At 39.6% G+C, this 14,712-nt stretch overlaps 1 long non-coding RNA gene across 1 annotated transcript; it reads right to left on the bottom strand.

The window, feature by feature from the left end:
* Positions 1-1,310: 1,310 nt before the first annotated feature.
* Positions 1,311-9,942, bottom strand: LOC145457623 (uncharacterized). The gene is made up of 2 exons (XR_013920936.1): positions 7,538-9,942; positions 1,311-1,862 (listed from the first exon to the last, which is right to left on the bottom strand). It is a non-coding gene; the product is annotated as an uncharacterized LOC145457623 (long non-coding RNA).
* Positions 9,943-14,712: the final 4,770 nt, after the last annotated feature.

The following is a 14,712-nucleotide window of genomic DNA, read 5'->3' as shown; positions in this document are numbered from 1 at the left end:
GTAAAAAGTGAATTGAAGTATGGAGGCGGAATTTGTCCAAAGACATAACCGCACGGATAGCGCAGGGTTGCAACCAAGTCACAAGTTTTGACTCGAGTCAAGTCGAGTCATTTTCAGTTCACGTCAAGTCCGAGTCCAAGTCCGTGAGTAGAGGGTCGAGTCCGAGTCATAGTTTAATGATTCGAGTCCGAGTCCAAGTCATTGTGTTCCCTGTTCAGTTTTGGGGTAAATCCGGTCCAACCCACTTTTTCAACGATGGTCGAGTGTTATAGAATGACTCGCATTGATAATATCGCAATTTTCCTCAGTTCCAACAGTTTCTGGCCCTATTTTTTAAGTATCAGGACCGATAGAGAAAATGCTAATAATGGACTTTACTATTCTTTGAAATTACAATGAAATGTCTGTCGTGGCCGTCCTACTCTCAAGTCATATGACTTGGTTCGAGTCATGCACAATGACGTACAAGTCGAGTCCATACACAAATTGACTCGACTCGCGTCGAGTCATTTCAAGCATTTGAAAAAATGACTCGAGCTAAGTCGAGTCACCAAAAAATCGTGACTCAGGTGGGACTCTAGTCGAGTCATGACTAGAGTCATTACAACCCTGTAGATAGGTATATACTTCTCGATCGACCGGATCATCAAAAGTTGTAATAGTTGTTTTACGCGCGAGGTATAGACAAGGTGTCGCTTGAAAATTGAATTCTTGTTTATAGTCTAATCGTTGTTTCTCCATACAGGAAGTAGGGACGCCTGGTCGATTTTATGTGTCGCTATATATGATTTAACACGATAGCCATAAATGAGGTTCTAAATCAGGGGTAACCAATACGCTGCCGTAGAGGTCATATTTTTCAGCCCATGACCAGATTTGAGATTTGCGAAGAACGCTTAGTAAAGCAGTTTGAATTGCTGAAATTTATTTCAGTTTAAATATATTGTTGTTTTCGTTCAAAATGATAATATACTATCCTGTGCCGAACATCACTTTTCTTCACTATAACTGATACGGCTTTGGCGACGATAATGACATTCCATGGAGGAAGAATTCGCAGATGCGAATGGGCATATTGTTTTGACCTGAAATTGGCCCAGACACTGTCAAGACCGATACGCTTCCCACAAAATCAAAAATTTCGAGGAGATATTTTTCCAGCAAGTATACCGTGTCTAACTGCAATATCGATTCGCTAGTCACTGAAACGGGGCCTACGATAAGTTATCGTCGGCTCGACTGAAACTTATTGACAGGTATCGCGTGCAGCTCGTATAGGTCAAAATAGAATGGAAATGATGATCACGATATTTTATTTTTATTTAATTTTTTTAATAAATAATATTCAGTATTAATGCCCTTCACCCATGTTAGAGAGCGCAGCGTTGTTAAACTGTGTGGCCTATTTATTCTGATATTGAATTCATGCGACCCGCGGCCTCTACGAAATTTGAAAAGTGATCCACGACCCGTTTTGAGTTGGCGACCATGTTCTATAAATGATAAAATTGCCATTCCTCGCACTGCTCCTTATTTTTTGGCTGTTTTTCCACAGCGTCGCCCGCTAGCTTGCCGGTTAAAGGAAGTTCAGATAATAATGTAAAAACATTGTAATATTGTCATCTGACGTAACAATGTAACGAATTTCCGCGATAAATTAGTCATTTCCCTCGCCGCGTAGGCTGGCGGACGTCGAACAAAATGCGGTTGAAAATATTGACAGAGTCCGTCCGCTGCGAATAGTGCAGTCGACTGAGAAAGTCACTGATCAATTCTCGTCGTCTTTTCTGTCGAGATGTCCAAATATGGTGTACACTGTGTTCTGAGTCAACATATCTTTCTGAAGCGAGGAATATTGGCATCTGCAATACATAATAGATTAGCGTTGGGATGCTGAGAACGGATTAGTATTTAGTATATGCTGAGCCTGAGAACATATGCAGAAATAGACATGAGGCTATCACTGAATTGATATAGATAGATGTAATATTCCAAGTTTTATTCGGATATTTGCAGAGGTGCTCGTTTAAGAAATACTTCTACTTTTTCTCAATACTCGATTGGGTATTTTGAGATGAAGGATTTCCAGTTAACATTCATTCCTCTTTTTTCGTTTTATATGCGAAATCAAATCAACCCGATATCACGTGAATTAGTTTTAATTTTTAATATCATTTCCAACTGTCCAAATCGTGTTTGGCAAATCTCTTAGAAATACAGGTATGCACTAAATGCGCCTGTTTGTGCATAAAAGTGCTTTGAACTCAACAATGACTCGGAACTAAGGGTGAATCATTTCCGTGTTATTGCACGCGAGCCGCGTAGGCAAAATGAGAAACAGGCCGTATTACTGAGGGCCGCGGAAGACAATTTCACACCTCAACTCTTAATTTCCGTTCTCGAGTTCGCATGCCGCTTACGAAAAATACAGCAGTTCACCTCTATTATTATGATGCCTGCGATTGCGCCTTAGCTAGAACGACGGTTCCGCATGCTTGAATTTTTCGAAAGAACTGCAGCTCGGTCCTACAATTATTATCGATGGTCTCACGGATATGCATATAGTTGGATATCAGTTCAATTAATGATGACTTAATATACGATGATGTCATTAAGTCCAGTGGTCGGCAACATGTGGTCCGCAGACCGGTGCCGGTCCCCTAAGAGTTCGTTACTGGTCACCACAAGTTAGTATAGTTTGGCAAGTTTGGTGAAGTTTCAGAAATATAGTGCATGGTCAAGATCACCGATGGTCAAGATCACCTTGTGGTACGTGCGGTGCAATATATTTTCAATGTTGAACATTTGTGTTTTTGAAAATCTCATTTTGAAACCAGTTCGTAGAAATAAAAAGGTTGCCGACCCCGGAAATGGAGTACATTACAATATTCCTATATTCGTCGACCACTTGACACATTTGGGCATTGCGTACAAAATCAATCATCTTGCTCGTTTCTGACGTCTATTTTCAGTAACTGGTGATCACGAAACCACACCTGTGACGCGTTATCATCGAAATTCAGCGTATACCCGAACAGTCGAAACACATCCAAACCCCTTTTCGGCTTCATCAGTATCGGTGCCTTGGTTGCAAAAAATCCGATAGTCAACGATCATCACTGCGATCAATTTGCATGTAGATTCTCGCATCAATTGTTACATCGACATGTGAAGTAACGATGTGTTCGTAACGATGACGAAATAGCCTCTTTCAGTCAAATATGGTTGTTTCTATTTGTTGCTGGGATTACAACGTCGAAGCGTGGCAGCAGAACGTGCCAGATAAAACACTGCACGCATGGTCTTATCGGACTAACTACAAATAGCCAAAGCCGGAGATGCCTTGTACAGATAGCGAGTCTAAATTTGCGGTCTTCTAATGTAAAATGATTGTAATTTGACGGGATTTCGTTTCCGGGGTATTTTCTATCGTATACCATTGTTTCGGAGTTATCGAAAAAACAAATTACCATAGCTTTCGCTGTGAGCTTAAACTTCATTGGTAGTAAGAATGCCGTTGCTCTCGTCAGAATTTCTATCTTCATGGACTTAATTTGTCGATATAAGCGAAAGCAATTCCTCCACTATTCCCTAAATCAATGGTTCTCAACCGCCGTGCCATGGACCGGGGCCTGTATGTGGCAAGTTTACTGCCCGTCAGATATATTAGAATTTCATATCTCAATTCCAAAATGCACGATGTTGGTCGCATTGTCATTAATTAGAGAAATAAAATATCAAATTTACATTTATTTAGAAGTGTGAACGTATTTTTGTATGGTGTCATAATAGAAAGTTCATCGTCTACTTGGCCTATGTCACAATGATGCAACTGTTATAAAAAAAAACTGTTTAGAAGTAGCCTACAATTCATTTCGGACGAAGCTATATGTGTAAGCTAGAGAAACTTTTTGAACAACTTGTTCAAGCTGATTAGGATGACTTGAATCGTTCAAAGTCATAATTTGGTACTTGTGGGAAGATTCAACATTATTTATCAAAAGTGTGATTGTGCAGAAACTGGATTCGTGCATTTAAATCAAGATTGAAATCAATACGAAGAAATACACTCTCTTCAATTATTACCATAAAAATAGCTTATTAAGTTTGTTCATTATCTAAATATCAGCAATGCAGCGTTATGTATTTTCCCTGACTATACGAGATATTATTAAATACGAAATGCGCAATCATACAGAAGTATTACTGTTTACTTTGATAAGCGATTGCAATACCGTAGTTTGTGCAACGATAGCGATAGTTCTTGATCATAATACAGAATGGTTTCCGTATTCCCGAGGAAACTAAATTGAGTATCCTCACGAACACAAAAGTCATCGGTCCTCATAATCACCGATGATGCTTACTATTTTTAATCTCATGCTTTCTTGTCCTAATTACCTGGTGATGCGGAATGCTGCAGATGTGCGCCATTCTTACATGGTCTTTAACATATACTGTTATCGTCATATATGAAATCTAATGTAGCCGGGAATCAGACAGGCCACAGGCAACTCTTGACAAGGTATATTTGACGGAGACTATAGGCCTACATTTATATTGCGTATATGAGAGTGGAGCACTTCTCGTACACACTACACAAGAATGATTTCTGAGGTACACCTCGTTTGTAAGCACCTTATAGGATTTATTTGTGATGGATGAGGCCCGTCACCGTCATCTGAAAAAATGCGGATTGGTGCAGTAAATCATTCTCGTTGCTCGTTGCTGACACACTTCCCATGCAGTTACGTTGACTCCCAGCATGAGTATCTATATAGAGTCCCTACTTTAATTAGGGTATAGTTTGTGGCTGCTATTTGGAGTAGACAAGTTGATGGATGACATCGCACGTTCACAGTGAGAAATCTGCCTAATTACAGAATGTTTCACTATAAACGAAAGTCGGGGCGTTATGATACATGACGTGCCGCCATTTCATAGCTTTTCGCCGACTTTAGAAGTTAAATTACAGAAACTCTGCATTCCTTGCCAAATTTTCTGTCATTCGTGTACAATAACATGATCTATAACGGTTGACTTTTACAAATCGACGATTGAAGTGTGAACGACAACTATAGACTATAATATTATCATACTGTGGAAGGTGGTCACTGCTTAGTAAAAAATTAATATAGAGTATATTTTCGGGAAATACTCATATGTTTTGTTTATTATTCGTGCAGTCGTGCACTAGGCCGACCTACCCAAGTGCTGGTGTTTTAGACTACTTTCACTTTTACATTAACAGATTATAAGCAAACCTACTTACTTTTTTCAATGTTAATTTTGAAAAGTATAAAATATGTTTGGGATCTAAGTTTGGATCACGTTTGTGGGTGAAATTATCAGAAGAACCGCGTGCAATAGCATCTGTATCAGAGTATATTTTCAAAACTTTTACCTATATCCGTAGTGCCATTGGTAATTTTGCGTTAGTCGCAGTCTCGCAGACCCTGATATTACAATGTCGAAAGTAGCAATTTCCAATTACACGCTAAAAGTATGCTGCTATCGACTATTCAACTTCATAAAACTACTTTCTTGAGTACATATAGCTGTGCGACCCTCATTTCATCACTTCCACTTGAGCTAGTTTTTCCTTGTCTTGGGAATTGCTACTTAAACTATACTTGTGATCGAGTAGAATTTTACCGCGATACTTGAGCGGCAACGTTGACTACTTTGACCACCTCAACACGTGTTACCTGGATTCGCAGCAACTCTTTATTGACTTCAGCCAGGCAATCATATATAGGAGATTTATCAGTATATTTCAAACCTTTGCGTCGATATACTCAGATGGGAAATGCTAGTATGGTTTGATAATATCTTCGGATTTTATTGTTGGAATTATTATAGGAAAGAATTTGCCAAATGGAAGGTCAAACTACCAAGACTCTGTAGTAAAACTCGTCGCTGTCATCCCATTTTACGGAGCAGATGGGGCTCAAAAGCGTATGGAAACACAGTTACAGATATCTACATTCTACATATCCCTGGTCGACATATTTGGAATAACAGTTTTCATTTTGTAACAATTATGATAAAATCATCAAATATTAGGCTTGTGGAATTATTCCGCCATTGTCGAACACAAAACCTGTGGGATATTTGCATGCGAAATTGCTACGATACGAACAAAGGAAGATCCGGTGCCTACACAGTTAGACCTGTAATTATTCCAATTCGCTACAAAAAGACAAAAGACCTTTGCAGATATATGAGGTAATTACATTCCCTAACCTGTGATTTGATGAATTTATCCTGCCACTTCACACCAAAAAAAGTAACTGAATGAGTAGCATGTTATGTCCACTCTTCGCGAGAAAAAGAGATATACTTCACATATTAATCTTCTCAAATCGGCGTTGGAATCGACTCGCCACCTACTTTCCGCGAGTGATTTCGAGTCACAGCATATGCCATACTAAATACCATGCGGGTATGTGTTGTTTGTAGTATTCATGGTGTTTTTTCGACATTAATGGTTATTTACACCAGGCCGATATTCCTTATTTTAGATTCCGTAGCTGCAGACCAGTAGCACGGCTCACTTTTAGGCTTTTTAGACACCGCTCACCCGTATCAGATGGCGAGGAGGAGCCGAGATGATAAATTAACCATGTGGGTATAATTCCATGTGGTCGAAGTTAATTGAATCCCATGCTGCGTGAAGGCTGCTATTGGCAGTGCCAATCTCGTGTGTCTTGAACAGCCTTTTCTACCGTCCTCTACTTAACTTCTTGATAAAAGAATATAACCTTCACTCGTGCAAAGATGGCGTTTTCTGGGTGCGCGAAGTCATATTAGACTATACTCGAATGGTCGGTCGCGTGGTAAAGGTGAAACCGCGATTAGTAGTAAGCGGCAAGGCGATACCGGTAATTATATCAAGGATTCTCTTGAAATCCAATCAAGGCGATGGCGGGACGGTTCACGGCCACCTGAATCATTGACAACTCTCAAAATTCGTTCGCCAGTCCATGCAAGGCATGGCGAGACTTTGGAATGACTTTTCTGAGAAGTCTATTTGCGCCGGAAACTTATGATGGAAAAACAACGATAATGCGATATATGCTCATGCTCAGCTGTTCAAGGTGAAAGCAGAAAATAAGAGAGAGTTTCTCGGTCACAGCGGATCAGTGATCAGTCCTCTGCGCAATGCTTTCGCTTACTTTTGTAACGTATACGCACAGTTCAGAGAAGCTCATGAACTCTATATTAGGCTGCTACTCCATGCAGAAAAAATACTTCCCAAATTTCCAGATGGATTTAAAATGTGATGTTCCATTTCTCTATTAATGGACAAGCGTCAACTTCTTGCATTTCCTGTATATATGCAGGGAAATTGACACGGTCCGCTGACATGATAGATCAGCAATTAAGACCGTACTGAAACATGTCTGTTTTGTTTATATACAGCATCGCGTATACAGATTGGTCAGTTCTTTTGTTGTTGTTTTCGCTGTTGTTATCTGAACTTGAGTATACATTTGCATCACTTAATCCGCCATCCACCGTGATAGTCACTTACCTGGTGCCACATTATGATGTCGAGATGAGTGGGATTATTTCCTTATATACGTTCCCAAACCACCGTTCCGGGTTCCTTTCGTTAATGCAAAGGACTCTCAGCTGTTGCGGAAATTTTAATTAAGAGAACTATTTGTAAACATGAAACCAAAATGAAGATTAATGTCTGATTTATGTCTTTACCAGACATATTTCGATCGTTTTGGGACATCAGTCAGCTCAGCATCCAAACAGCAAAATGGTTATCTTCGGCGATACTTGATTCATTGCCGATCACAGCTTACAATTAGGTTGCGTGAAAACTTGCCAATACTCGGCTTTAGCAAGAATGTCGTCTTCAGTAAACGGCATGAAGAAGAATTCGCGTTGGCGTTATCTACCCTTATCTGACGCGTGTAATCTATCATCTCCGTGGTACGCGAGTTTTGTAATGCTAAATGTCAATGAAAGGTTATGCGGTTTTAAGGGATGGAAGTTTATTTATACTTACGGTCGAAGCCTAAACGTGGTTTCGAAATTTAGAAATACGCGCAAATCAGCAATACGTCTATCGCTATCATTTGGGATACTTATTCCCATCTTTCGAAAGCTAAAATTTTTCCCATTAAATGATCTCAGCAGGAAAGGCATCATTATGAGGCCTATCTTAATGAGTGAGAGATAGGGAAATATATTCGTCAGTAGCAGATAAAATATGTGCAAAACGTTACAGTTAAGCATACATTAGGCTGAATATAGCGATAACACTGACAAGTTGACCCGAAGCGACGTTTTCTTATAGCTGAGACCACCCTTGATTTTGATTTGTCACACTTGAAAAATTCAAAAGGGAAAGATGCAGGCATATAGTTAATCAATAAAGTATTATCATTATCACCAATATCGCAACAGCGCTAATACAGATACAGCATAGAGTTGTGGATACGTAGGCCTACTGCAAAATTTGAAAGTTTGTGTTACCATATTTCACTCTGATAACAGATGGTGGCACATGTCAATTTATCTTTACACATTATGGATATGTCGAGAAAGGTTTGCATACACGAATTGTGATCTAGCTCAAGATCATTTCTGCGTCTCCAATCCCTGGATCTCCACAAATCCTATTTATATATAAATATCGGGTCTTGCTCGGCATGCCGTGACAAAATTTCACTGCAATCTGCGTCAACACAAGAACTCATCTTTCTTCATTCCGATGAGCTGCCCTGACGTTGAACGTCTCAGTTCGCTAACTTTTGTTTGCTCATTTAGTAAAATCGTAAACGAATACCCTTTAGCCGTGGGATTTCTATCAAATATTGCAGCTTTTCTCTTGATATCCTTTCATAAAATCGTGTCTGAAATACAGAAATACACATAATTGCTGTTTACTGGATTTTCTGGGGATTTTACTCCCTGAATGGAATGAGTGGATGCGAAATACCAATGGGGTAAATTTGTATTTTGCTGGTAAGTAATGCGACGATGATAAGACGATAATCACAGGGTTGGAATAATTTGAAAGTATTTCTTTTTAATCATCATCATCATGTCTGCTGTACCGTACGGAAACAAACAACTCAAACAGCAAGATAGGCATTCCTGCACAATCAACACAATACGTCAAGTTTAGTTGAAACAAATTAAAAATTTGAATTCATCGCAAAATGTTTCAGATATACGGAATTGCATTCCTGCTTCTGGACCTCCCACCAGAGAGCTTTATGATAGGGAAAATATAGTGACTGATGACGGGAGACGAACTTAGTCGTACAGGTATTTAATGTGTGTAAGCATTATATTAGTAAGGGTGGGTTGGATCACAGTGATGGTATAGTGGGTCGATTTACCAACAGGCTTTAATTTTCAGCCCAATCACATAGGTATATTATACCAGAGCTTGTCAAAGTAGTTATCGTTGGTAGTCAAGTAGGGTGACGTCATACATTTCTACTCACTCACGTAGAAATAGAGATGGCGATTTCTTGGTAAAAAAATATGTATTCTAAGCCTATATAGTTTTACCTAAAACACTGTGTAGTATAAAACAAGTAAAAAATCATAACTATCACGTAAGCATATGAAGTTGACAAAACCTACTTGTACCTCGTTACTGACCATCCCTGTTGTTTGCCCCTTACCTTGCCATCTGCTAACCTTTTTACATGGCTGGATCTCGGAGGAATTAACACATGTGAACTTGAAAACATGGTTGTGATCACTGAGAGAGAGAGAGAGAGAGAGAGAGAGAGAGAAGACTCGTATTGTCGCAAAATGCTAATGAGTTATGATGAGATGACATCAATTAGAACTTAACTTTACTAAAATGGTCCTCGGTGTCTTTCACATAACGTTCGTTATAGGTAAATAAACAAAGGGCTGAAGGATGATCCTTTACTCGTGCTTTCGCGGTAACTGTTATCGCGAATAATCTCATATTTTAATATACTGTATACTGTAAGATTCGAATGACGTGATTTTTACGATGATTCGAGTTCGACATAGCATGCTGAATAAACAGCTTTAATCCCCCCAAACAATCATCTTTAAGAACATGTTCAACGCGATTATATGTCAAATCAGGATTGGATCGTGGCTGCTTTGCATCATCGCCTGCTGTGTATGGGTTCAGATTGTCCAACAAAATAAGGCGTTACGAACGACGGGAAAGTCATGCGTCAAATGTACACGCGCAAACAGTAGAATCAACTCCTGTTATCATGTCCTTTTCGATCTTCGGTTACGTTTATTGTAACGCGTTAGAAAACGTAACGTCATTGATTTTGAAAATAATCAATTCTGTCCACTCTATAAATGCAATTTGTATTCCTAACGACACAAGGTGCATGGGACGTTGCTGAACTGTCCAAACCCTTGCCTTCCTTATCTGCCGCACACGAATACGTGCGTGAATGATTGTAGGCAGGCATACGTGTGTGTTGGTGTACTAGCTTTCTATCCATTGCGGCTTACGGTAATGCTTCAAAGTTTTAATGAAGGCACCAAAATGGGACTTACTCACAGGCATATGAGGTGTGCAGTTGTTGTTAAGACATGGGGTTTCAACAGCTATGATCCTTTCACACCAGGTCGATAATCCTATTGTCATGCCTGAGCTATCGACTTATAGCACGGCGCACTTTTGTCCCAGGCGTTTGTAAAACAGCGCTTGCGCGGATCTTATGGTGATGACGAGCCTAAACCTCGAATACTTATAGGTAGAGATTCTGGAGTCAGACTGCAACCTGCAACCCGTTTGAATTGCAGTGGTGTAAGCTACCAGTCACAACTGCAGAAGTGTGGAGCTCTTAGTCACGCCTTTGCTTTGCTGTATGTTTATTGATAAATGTGTTTTAGCAACCCTCATCTGGTATACTGTCGTCACTCTTCTCGCCGCACAGCTCTCGCGATAGGTCCGTTTCTATTTTCTCATCGAAAATCTGCGATAGAAATTTCGTGCGTTGCTGAAAATGATGTCGTATCGTGACCGAATTTTTCTCGCACGTTTGAAAGCTATAGTTCATGGCCCTTTGTTAATGCCTCCATACATTTGTCACGATAATCGACCATGATGCCACGTTTATATACAGATATATGCACATCTTAATGCGTGACATACTTTTTGATAGACCGTCACGTGCCACTTCATTTTCATCACTTTTACTGTTTATGATATCTTATGTTACTTTTCCTTCAGTATGCAGTGTAAGTGCAAATGCCAAGGCGGTTGTCTGATTGAAAGACTACTGCAAGTCGTTTCGACACCTGTCTATATTTTCATTTTTATCGTAATCTCGTAGTGTTTTGAACTGGTGAAAATATTTAGAAAACGAACCAAACATCAAGCCGATATAGCTTGCAGACTTTCTGCGCATTTCTGAATAACGTTTTAACGTTTTAAGAATGGGGATACGGAAAATGCTTGGACGGCTTAGATTCCAGGGCCGTTGGTAAATTCTTGTATACTGTATCTTCTCTACACTTTACGGCCTTTCTGTGACTCAGGCTGCACCAAGTTCACGAAGTCTACAAGACCAAGAGCTGTAAAATCAATTATAATAAAAAATAAACAGATATGCGAAAGTGCATTTTAAGTGGAATTATTGTGCTTTAGTAAATGTAAATTTCAGGTGGACGCACCAGCTTTGCACACAATGGGTTTTCGACGAAAAGTCAAATTCACGAATTTAATGTGATATGCTTCCAGTAAATCGCAATCGTGATAGACTAGTCAAAACAATTCCTCAAGGCTCTGCTCTCAAATTGACACTGAATTGATTTAAATAGTAGCTGTGGAACACACTGATAACAGCAGGCCTACATTGAAAGCGTATATTCCTAGAACTGCATATCGATGTACTTGCAAACGCTCATTATACAGGGCATCTATAGATACGAACACATAATTTCGCGATAGCATCATGTCGTGATGGAGTCACATAAAATATATGAAACGTGAATCGCATCGTGTACAAATACAAACATGTGTAAAGTGATAATAGCTGAAGATGGTAAAATCATATTCTTCAAATTATATAGAAAGATATATATAGCTCGGCCCAGAGCATATATCAAAGGAGAATGTTTCCAAAATTTTGCTGTGAATGCCGGAGTAGGATTAACGGCGTTTCGTGTGTTTATGGCATAGTGAGATATGCGGCAGATCATGCCCCATCGGTCGCGAGGCATTGAGCTCCCCATACACACGTTTATTTATGCTGGAAGAATGCAGGCCCGTATGTTATATGTTCAAAGTTACTCGATATTTACAATAAATATTAACTAATGTTAGTGAACAGCAAAGTTTTTCTACATTACTCTGCACCACGCTTACGTCTCCAGATTTTTTAATGAATAGCTATACTATAGAGGTCTACTCAACCTGTTCTCGAAAGCGAAGTTATCCTTATCAAATTTTGCATCACTTAAAAAGTAGTTATGTATGTAGATTGTAGATTCGCGTCATTTTTGGTGTGGGAATAGTCACAAGCACAGCGAGAAGTGCAGTAGCCTACCTAGGGTTGCATTTAAAACAAGTGGTTGTTTAAAAACTCTTTGTTTGAAACATGTTTTAAACAGCGTTTTAAACAAAGGCCTTTTTGAAAAAAAAAATTGTTTTTTTTAAAAGTTGTATAATTATGCCATAATTGTGTAAATACTTCCAAAAAACATGTTGTATGAGCCTACGGACGATTAAAACCCGGTAAAGCCAATATATACGATATGAGATGGTTGGAATCCTCAAATTAGTCGGTTCAACAGCTATTTTGCGTAGATATTTCGTCAAGGGAGCTGTATTTACCCTATATTTTCAATTGTCAATGTCAATCCACTATGATGTCACAATTGAATATTCGTGGAGTCATGGCTTGAAAAAAATAAATTTGAAAAAAAACATGCTTTAAACAGGGCCTTGTTTTAAACATGTTTCTTTTAAATTGATTTTTGTTTTAAACTCAACCCTAAGCCCACGATAACGGGTTATATTCGAATTATCTAAGTCAGGGGTGTCAAACATACGGCCCGCGGGCCGCATCCGGCCCGCGAGACCATTTCTGGATAATTGAAAAAGACGCATGCTCAGATTGCTCAGTTTTAGCAGTGCTTTGTATTTATCATATAACATTACGAAAGCAATCAGTCAAACGCGTTGTAGCGCGTTGCTCTCAATTGTTACGTATAAATGCTGCTAATCAGCAGGAATGAACAGTACACAGTTGTACTATAGAAATTAAACATGGAACGGCAACGACCGATTTTGCAGCTTCGTTCCGCTTCGCCGAGACTGGAGTGGAGAGTGGTTTTGCGTAAGCGACTGTAGGATTTCTGGCAATCCAAAAGCTATCTTCCCGAGCACAGAAATTATTGAATATGGTCTTGATGGAAAGCCAGTGTTGCACCGATTCCGAAAATATAAATTAAAATAATGATCAGGCACTGATCCACCTAGAATCCGTCCTTCAAGTCGAAATATCGGCATTGTTCGAACAATCGGAGAGTCCCAACGGGTCATTGTTATGGTCATTGTGTTGCGGTTACCCGATTGTTCTGAACAATGCCGATATTTCAGACTTGGAGGACAGATTCTAGGTAGATCAGTGCCTGTTCATTATTTAAATTTATATTTTCGGAATCGGTGCAACAGTAGCTTTCGATCAAGACCAGATTCAATAATTTCTGCGCTCGGGAAGATAGCTTTTGGATTGCGAGAAATCCTTAATCGCTTACGCAAAACCATTCTCCTCTCCAGCCTCTGCGAAGCGGAACGAAGCTGCGAAATCGGTCGTTGCCGTTCCATGTTTAATTTCTATGGTTGTACTACAGAGATTGTAGTTGTACAATCTCTATAGTTGTACGCAAATTCGAGTGACTGGCATCTGCCGGAGGCAATATGATACGCTTGTTATTGACATCGCATCTCGCTGGTAATAGTCACAAGTGACGACCGAATGTAATTACACTTTGTTAGTTTGCGAGCTCTTATCTCAGCGTGGGGCACTGAAGATTGTAACGACATAAAGACAGTCATATTGCTAACCGACCCAGTTATTATTATATCATGATATTCGTGGCAAGAAAATCCACATTCCGAAAATGGGAAAAATGAGAAGAGTGGATACCGAGTGCCGAATATTCAAACAAAAATGGACCGAGAGTTTTTTATTCATAGAGGTGGACGCGAAGCCAGTATGCTTGGTTTGTAATCAGCAAGTTTCTGTCCTCAAAGAATATAATATTCGACGCCACTACGAGCCTCACCATAAAAAGATATACGGAGATTTCGAAGGACAGTCACGAAGTGACGAAATAAAAAAAAACGAAATAAAAAGATCCAGCAATCCACTTTTACCCGCCGCCGGGATATAGCTGAGGATCTGTGATGGCAAGCTACCTTATTTCTTATGAGTTGGTTCGGGCATCCAAGCCATATTCTGATGGAGAGGTGGTAAAAACGTGCATGTTGAAGGCTGCGGAGGTAGTGTGTCCTGAAAAGCGGCAAGCATTTGCCAATATCACGAACTTCAATCCAAAGAATGGATTCATGATCTTGCTTTTATGATTGACATTACGCAACACTTGAACACGCTTAACACTAAATTGCAGGGGCGCGATAAGGTTGTGACCCAGTATGAAGACGACATACGCGCGTTCAAAATGAAACTGTCACTGTGTCACTTTCCCGAGGTGACCTGG

Source organism: Botryllus schlosseri, chromosome 15 (assembly GCF_051294905.1).
Source record: "Botryllus schlosseri isolate E-star chromosome 15, Bs_hap1, whole genome shotgun sequence".
In the NCBI taxonomy this organism is placed as follows: domain Eukaryota; kingdom Metazoa; phylum Chordata; class Ascidiacea; order Stolidobranchia; family Styelidae; genus Botryllus; species Botryllus schlosseri.
The sequence above is the reverse complement of the archived record's forward strand: the minus strand, read 5'-3'. Positions and strand labels throughout refer to the sequence as shown.